Below are 7,105 nucleotides of genomic sequence, written 5' to 3'. Positions count from 1 at the left end.
TCAGATCTGTTGTTGATTATTTGTACGGCTAAAATATTGAAATTAAATCCTTAAAAGAGTGACAATTAACAACATTTTTTTAAAAAGGATTTCATGTCTGTGCACTCTAGTATCGATCGATTTCATCGTCCTTTAGCGTTCCAGAAGACGGCCCCTCTATAGGAAATGCAGTTTTGAAAGCATTTGGAGGCAAAACTAGGAGCTACTGTTTTTTGTATGCCTGTACATAACAGTGACAGTGTTTTTCATCATCGCTGTCCCTGTTTTGGACTGTTGCTAAGAGAACGCTGATCCATCGCAAGCATTTTATTGAAATAATTTATTAAGAACATAAAACTCCCTGTGGTAGAACAACTATATACCGTCAAGCACAATTCGCATTGTCACAGAGGAGAAAGTTCTTAGCGTTGAAACTATTCATCTCTGCACTAACAGCCAAACAATTTTCCGGAAAAGGTAGGTTTTGGAATAATTGTTCCATTGACAGGCAATAAATGCATTTTTGTCTTTTTCCAACTACCTTAACTTCTCCTCTTAATTGTTAACGAGCTTTTTTGGTGCAAACCTTTTTTTTTTCATGGGAATCAAAACCTGTTTACGTTCCTTTTATGTGAGGAGAAATACAACTAGGCACAAATTTTATTAACACCTTATTCAATGCCTCGTTTTTCAGGAAACTGTATTGAGTTTAACTGACTCGTGCGGGCGAAAAAAATTCTCTCATTTTCTCCGTTGTTCGTTACGCATTTTGCGGCAATTGCTAACAAAATTCTTAAGCGGCAAATGGTGCAATAACTGATTTCACAAGTTTTAGGGTACGCTGAAACCACCGCCGGGGTGTAGTACAACGTGAAAAAAAATGACGCTAAAATCAAGCTCACTTTAGTACTTAAGTCAATCGGTTCTTTTCCAGGCTGAGAGGCCCATTTAATTCGCATAAGATGGTGTGATGTAAAAAACCGTTGAACCATTTTTGGAGTGTGTAATACCGCTATATTTCTCCAATCACATACCTTGTGCTCGTTCAACAAGTATTTAACACTTACGAGAAAATATATAGCTCTCCCTTTCTATAAAAGGCTTATTTCAGAATGTTTTCAAGTACCCTACTGTACTGTACCGTAGTGTACTTTTACGGTCTTGAGAAATTCTACAAAAATAGCGCATAACCGTTTTTGGTGTTTCTTTTCTAACTAATTTAAAGCCTGAGGATCATCATTCATCTAATAACTAAATGAGCAAACACTTGTGCTGTGGGAAGCAATTAAGTGACCGCTAACGTTACCTTTGTTTGAAGTGATTCATTCTGTCTAATGTATTCAGAGCCACCTTATAATTAATTACGTGATTTTTTGAAGGTAGCTCTGAATCCTCTAGATGGAATTTTTTTAGACTGTGCCGAAAGTTTCGTCGCGGCCTTCTAATCACTTTTCAGCAACACAAAAGGGGGGTCACTAAGTTCGCTTTTGAAATATGAGCATCTAACTCCAAAGTATAGGGTGTTTTTGCTGTGCTTTCCCGTTTCTAACATAACTTATTACATTGCAGTAATGGTCACATCTTGTTTGGAAATAATCGGTGTTTCATATGGTACCTTAACTTTTCTGTTAAGTGATCGATCTAAATAGAGTGTCTTCTAAGTGTTGAAACCCGTTCGAGCCTCCTTAAACGAAACGCAATAGTGATGACAGTGAAACGCATGCGATGATATAAAAAAAACATTGATAAATAAGGAACTACTCTTATATTTTTTTAACCAGAACTCTCGGATTCTTATCCACTGATTCTTTGGCCTTAATTTTACCAATTTTAAAATGTTGTACTAAACTTTATTGAACTACGGCAGACTTCAACAATTTGTAATTCTTAGTTAAACACATCCTATCCAGAGCTTGTTGAGCTAGCCTTAGCCAATTTTCAATTTGTTTTAAAGAAATTTTAAATCCTAAAGTTGTTTTTATACCGTACAAGGTTTACAACAAGGGGCATTTAAAATAATTGTCCAATGCTTTTTGGCTCTGAATAGTATGCATAATAGGGATGTATTTATTACCCGATAGCTTCTGTAGTCCTGCTTCGAATAAACACATTCATTTGAAAATAAAGTTTACCTAAACAACTGAAGAAATTATCTCAAGAAACCCGCAACGACCATAACCGAATGTGCTTCTCTTCTTCATTGAATGTAATTTGTAAAGTCCGTCTAACCATGCAGTTAATTTGTCATAATATACTAATTTGTAGTATTTTCCATCTGAACTGGTGGGTGGCGCGCCTCCTACAGTTCAATGTAATTTGTAAAGTAGGTCTAACCATGCAGTTAATTTGTCATATTGTAGTACACTAATTTGTAGTATTTTCCATCTGAACTGGCGGGTGGCGCACCTCATACAGTTCGATCTAACTTTTAAAGTAGGTCTAACCATGCAGTTAATTTGTCATAGTGATGTTGATGATGATGATGATGATAGTATACTAGTTTTAGTATTTTCCATCTGAACTGGCTGGTGGCACTCCTTATACAGTTCGGTGTCACTTGTAAAGTACTGTAGGTGTAATCACTGATGCAGTTAATTTGTTATAGCATTTTAATTTGTAGTATTCTCCATTTGAACTGGCGGATGGCACGCCTTATATGGTTGGATGTGACTTGTAAAGTAGGTCTAAACATGCAGTCAATTTGTTATAGCATACTGTGAAGTATTTTCCATCTGGTTCTGTAGATAAACGTGTTTGAAGAACTTAGATTCAAGTACACTACTATAGGAACTTGCTTTCAAACAATGCCTAACAAAATGTTCACCACAGTTTGTGGTTGGTGCATCATTAGTGTAAGTTGTTTGATAATAGTATTGGCCGCAGTTCAGATACCAAGCCTAATAACTTAAATCAATTACATGAAAATACAATGTAGCGTATGGATCAATGTGAAATGGCTGAGTCATTCTCCTAGCTGCTATTTAAACTTTCAGGTAGGTTCCATTTAGATACTGAATTTTTCTTATATGGAAGTATACTGTGCATATACAGTACATACGTGTGACGTATTATATGGCAGTTATTATGTTGTCCTAAGGTCAGCCTAAGTTTTTATTAAATCCCAATCAAATGTTTGGTATCTGAACTCAGCCTTAACTTCCCCGTTGGATTTAACATTGCCAAGTTTACTGCCGTAAGGGATATTTTGTTATGCTTTTGGGATTCAAAATGTGCATTCATCCAAATGAATTGTTGTATTGGCAAAAACAAAAGCTATGGTATTTGAGGCAAAATGAAACCGCTTCTGCAGGTTACATTTCCAAAGTACTACATGTATAGAAAGGCAAAATGATTTCAACAATTTAAAGAGATGACTAATAATTGACAGAGGCCTTTGATATACCTTATATTATCGTTGCTCCGAACTAAACAATGTAACTAATTAAAATTAATTTTGGATTTAAATACCTGTATATCTATCATAATTAGGAACTTACAGCAACGCAAGTCAATTATTTATTAAGATGAGTGATAATTTGCTGCTAGTTGTATTGCATTAAGTTGTCACTAATTTCTGCATCAGGGTACAGTGTCTGTTTCGGCCACGAATTTGAAGAAAACGTTGAGTAATTCTATCATCTTATTTACCTTACCTACATTCTTTTGCATGTAACATTTGTATTTCAGGTGCATTATGAGAATGGATTAGTTTCGGCATTAGTTTCTAAGGAATAATTCACCTTTGAGTTTCATTGTATGGAGGCACTGTCTAAAGGGCAATAAAACAGCTTCATGAATATACTGCAAATACTGTATGTCCATCCAAGTTTCAGAGCTATTTAATTGCCATCTCAATTTGCACTTGTATTATTAATGGTCAAAATTGAGAATGTGACATTTTATTGCATATGTTTAGATAATGAAACCTGCTTTATTTTATTATTGAAATGGTTGTTGCAGTATTCAATCAACAGAGTTTCAAGGGTATGTCATCTTCCATCTCAAGGAAAATGCCAAACAGATTCTTTGATTACATTTGCTAATTTGAGAAAAAAAGTGATGGAAAAGCATTCACCTCTGGCCTGATTAAAGAACAGTGTAAAATCACATTTTAATCATTTTGCTATTACAAGCAAAACTAATGTTTTGGATCACATCTGTTATCTTGACCAAAAGCTACATGTATATTGTTCACATTTCCTACTTTAAGCAAAAATGGCCCATTATTGTCTTGACGCGATAATGGGTTTTATGCAGGGGCGGGGCCTTATCTTATCTTATGGTACAAGCTGCAGAGGTTGATAGCCATAACGATAATGGGCTACACCACACGCGGAGAGAGCTACAAATTCGTGACCTCTGCTATCACTCGCCCCTTTTTCTGCCAGCGCCGATCGTGTTAGCTGTTTAGCTTTCGAGGCTTACTTCACTTTCTTTCGTTGGAAACAGGGAAGTTCAACTTTTGTAGCCCTAACTTTTACTCAAATAAGGGTGTTTATCATTATTTTGGCTATCGGTAAGCTTCGGTTTACCTTGCTGTTAGTGCCCGCTCTTTTTTCTACCTCTATGGCTAAACATCGCGTGCTAATAATCGGGCACTCTTTTGTTCACCGACTAGCGGCGTTCGTGCAGAAGAAGCGGCACAAGCATGCGTTTACCAGCCTTAGTGATCTTGCGGATATTCATTTTCATGGCGTTGGGGGCCGCACAATCGAGAAATTTCGTAAGTTTGACTTAGAAGTCGTACGTCAAATTGCTCCCAAGATCATTATTTTAGAGCTTGGGTCGAATGATCTTGTTAAGCTCGCACCTGAGACCGTTGGCTCAGAGCTAGAAAATTTAGTTCGAGATTTACATGATATACACTCAGTTGAAATTGTTGTAGTAGGCCAAGTTCTGCGGCGACGTACGCGGGACTCAGTGGAGTTTAATTATAAAGTGGGCCAGCTCCATCAATATCTTAATGTAGTGCTAGAACATTTGCCTTTTTGTTATTACTGGAGACACCGAGGTTTCTGGAACTGCAAACGAGACCTTTATTTACCTGATGGGGTCCATCTAAACAATTTAGGTTACTATAAATTTACGCGTAGTATTCGGGGAGCTGTTTTGAAGGCTGTAAAGTTAGTGGGTGTGTCCGTCGATTAAGTCAATCGTCATGGGCCATTGTCGCCCTCGTGATTTTTTATCGGCGGTACCACAAAATATTCAATATACGCATCCTAATCATGTATACAGTTTTCGCAGGCTATTATATTGGAATTTGTGATTACTTGCACTTGACATTTTTGGCGTAATTAGTGTGTTATCACCTGGCGGCTATTGTTATACTACATTAGTGTGCCCAACACACTCAGGCCATTATAGGACGTTTATAGTCCTTGAAATGTCTCGGATTGTATTGCACTTGACATTTATGGCGTAATTAGTGTGTTATCACCTGGCGGCTATTGGTATACTGCAATAGTGTGCCCAACACACTTAGGCCATTATAGGACAACTATCCCTTTTGAAATGTCTCGGATTTCTGATTTTGTTATGTTGCCTGCTTCTATATGTACTTGACATTCATTGGCTTTCGCATTAGCCTTTACTGAATGTCTCGGATCTCTTTATCCTGATTTATTTGTGGCATTTGATTCATTGGCTTACATGCTTCCAGTCTGGTAGGGCAAGGGAAGCACACCCACTAATTTTGAGCTTCGCAGCGTCTTATCAGGATATACGCTTGAGTAATATAATTTCAATTTTTCATAAGCATGCCTCCTAAACGAGCCTCTAAGCGCCGGTCATCAAAACGTACCACACCTGCGGTAGCGGTGAAACAGCGGCGATCAGAGGGTCAGTCAGCGTCCTTGCCTGAGAGCACAACGCCTACTCCTCAGTTCAGCCCCACAGTCCTGGGTGAGATCATTTCCACCGCGATATCGGGGGCCTTACAGTCAGCCGGCCTTGGCATCCTAAATATCTCTCCCGCAGTTGGCGAACAAAGGATTAGTAATCCGTCCATGCCACAGCCCACCGTGGTTGAAGATGCCGCCTCGAGGGAGATTGCAGAACTGACGAACGCCGTGGCTCCGGGTAGGCTAACCTTTGCGTCCGAGAAGCCGGACGACACGTTTTCCAGTGTCACTTTTGACCTCGAGTCTCGCGTCTCGGATCGTGTCAAGGCAAAGATATGGGCCAACGAATACGTTGACTTCGCGTCTCTCCTCTCTGTAGCACCGGAGGAGTCCAAATATCGATTATCTGTCACTCATAGCCATGATCAGCCTAGTCTTTGCCTTGAACACGTTAAACCCAAACGGCGCGGTTTATCCATTGATCAATGGGTGACTGCATTTAATGTGTTTGTAGCCGTTTATACCATTAGGGTTCCTAATGCGATAAGTTCTCTGATGAAGTACTGTGAGGTGGTCAGGGACATTGCAGCAAAACAAGGCAACTGGCGATATTATGACGAGCAGTTCCGATTTCTTCGCCAGTCTAAACCTGACCGATACCCATGGGTTAACGTGGCTTGGGAATTATGGCACCAGGCTATGCATAGCTCCCTCATCACCTCACGCCAAAATTCCAACTATGATTTTCGAGCTAGACGGCCCAACCAACGTCCCTTTCAGTCCTTTCCCAGAGGGGTTTGTTGGAGATTTCATTCCGGTCAGTTCTGCAGGGGCTGCAATTTCAAACACTCCTGCTTCAAGTGTGGGGCAGTCCATCCCGCAAGCCAATGCAGCGCTAACAGAGCGCACAGTAACCCGAACAATGCAGCCCCTAGCATACCCTCTGGGAGTGACAGTCAGGGACGAACATCGGTTGCTGAGCCGCGGGCCAACACCGGTAAGGCCCGACCGTCTCGCCTTTTATCTTAAGGGTTATAACAACGTAACCTCGGACTATCTTATTCAAGGCTTTCTTCACGGTTTTTCAATACGATATTTAGGTTCTCTCCTTGCAATCCGATCCCCAAATCTGAAGAGCGCCATGGCCAATCCTACTAGCGTAAATGATAAATTGTCAAAAGAGCTCGCAGCGGGCAGAATTGTAGGTCCGTTTGATTCGCCTCCCTTTGAAACCTTCAGGGTATCGCCCCTAGGCATCGTTCCCAAAAAATTGCCAGGGGAAT

The 7,105-nt window shown here is 39.8% G+C and overlaps 1 protein-coding gene across 1 annotated transcript in view; it reads left to right on the top strand.

Annotated features, from left to right (window-relative positions):
• The first annotated feature begins 368 nt into the window (after positions 1-368).
• The window catches only part of LOC137971147 (collagen triple helix repeat-containing protein 1-like), a 17,546-nt gene continuing 10,809 nt past the window's right edge, over positions 369-7,105 (top strand). The window contains exon 1 of the mRNA XM_068817893.1: positions 369-456. The gene's annotated coding sequence lies outside the window, so the exon portion shown is untranslated. The remainder of the gene's footprint in view (positions 457-7,105) is intronic.

Source organism: Montipora foliosa, chromosome 9, assembly GCF_036669935.1.
Source record: "Montipora foliosa isolate CH-2021 chromosome 9, ASM3666993v2, whole genome shotgun sequence".
In the NCBI taxonomy this organism is placed as follows: domain Eukaryota; kingdom Metazoa; phylum Cnidaria; class Anthozoa; order Scleractinia; family Acroporidae; genus Montipora; species Montipora foliosa.
This window is presented reverse-complemented; position numbering and strand designations above follow the sequence as displayed.